Raw genomic sequence first — 1,278 nt, forward strand, 5'->3', positions numbered from 1 at the left:
CACTCGCTTCCCTTTCATGTCTTCATCTGTCCTGTCAAATAAAGGCCTAAAATGCCCAAAAAATGATCTTAAAAAACATTGAACATCAGGGTCTTTCCTACACCGTTGTCCAGGTATTTTGTATGTAGCTACATACTTCTAAGACATGATACCTGGCCTTGACCAAAATATACTAAAACTACTGTAAAACTAAAACTAAATACGTAAAAAAACTGAAACTAAACCAAAACTAGCAAACACACTCTGACAACTAACATAAAATACAAACTACTTTAAAATTTAATATGCAAATTCAGATTAGGGTGAGTAAGTCTTAGGTGTTATTTTAAGAGCCTGGATCATATCTAAAAGCAAAGCCTGAATAATTTTTTTACTTACTTTAATGGCAATAAATCACCCTCAGTTACTGCAGCTGTGAGACTCCCCAGACCAAATTATGTTGCAACTTAAGCACAGCCGCCCTTCCACTTCCTGCTGTAAACCAAGGAATGAAAACAAATACATACAGGGCATGGATGTAGCATCACTGCAAGCATGGCAGTAGCCACGCCTGGACCGTCTGCAGTGGATGGACAGTAATCACAGGTCACATTACAGGACATCAGGGCTCAATTGTCCCTGAGTGTGACAGTCACTCATTTCGGTCTTCGGTCACGCACTCCCGCCATACATTGTATTTCATTTTTGTGATCATTTTGGGGATTCTTTTTCAAAAACCAAAACATTTACAAACCATTACAAACAATATACTTGGACAAAGGAACAAGTCCCAGGACCAAACCACACAGAAAGGGAAAACGGAAGGGAGGGAGACAAAACAACACATGCAGAAACAGACACACACACACACATAGAGAGACACAAGACAAGGAACAAGGGCTGCAGCAGGTGCTCCGTGTATCCGTGCCGTAGAGAGTTCCATATAGAACACATCCAAATAGGAAAGGGTCCACGTGTGGATAGACAGGTTGTGGGGTGGTTTCCAACTGGTTGCAGCTGTAAGTCCAGCGAATACAGCAGGTTTCTGAGTCCCAGAGAGCTGGAGGGCCGAAAGGTCATTCAGAATCAAGACATCAACCGTAACAGGCACAGTAAGATTAAACAAGGCGAAAACCTTGGATGCAATGTTGTTCCAGAACTGACCAACGGGAGAGCACTCCTAGAATATGTGAAGATATGTAGCTCAGCGTAAATTCTTTCAGAAAGACCTTAATCAATGCTCTCTTCCGCAATAGAATCAGCTGTTTGAGGCGTTCACCTTCCTGCTTAACCAATCAG

The 1,278-nt window shown here is 41.9% G+C and overlaps 1 protein-coding gene and 1 long non-coding RNA gene across 3 annotated transcripts in view; one reads left to right on the top strand and one right to left on the bottom strand.

Annotated features, from left to right (window-relative positions):
- LOC116698083 (CD276 antigen homolog) overlaps positions 1-476 on the bottom strand; it is a 6,066-nt gene extending 5,590 nt beyond the window's left edge. For both annotated transcript variants that reach the window (XM_032529853.1, XM_032529852.1), the window contains exon 1: positions 379-476. The gene's annotated coding sequence lies outside the window, so the exon portion shown is untranslated. The remainder of the gene's footprint in view (positions 1-378) is intronic.
- The window catches only part of LOC116698098 (uncharacterized), a 15,984-nt gene that overhangs the window by 8,369 nt on the left and 6,337 nt on the right, over positions 1-1,278 (top strand). The window lies entirely within an intron of this gene.

This window comes from Etheostoma spectabile, chromosome 11, assembly GCF_008692095.1.
Source record: "Etheostoma spectabile isolate EspeVRDwgs_2016 chromosome 11, UIUC_Espe_1.0, whole genome shotgun sequence".
In the NCBI taxonomy this organism is placed as follows: Eukaryota; Metazoa; Chordata; class Actinopteri; order Perciformes; family Percidae; genus Etheostoma; species Etheostoma spectabile.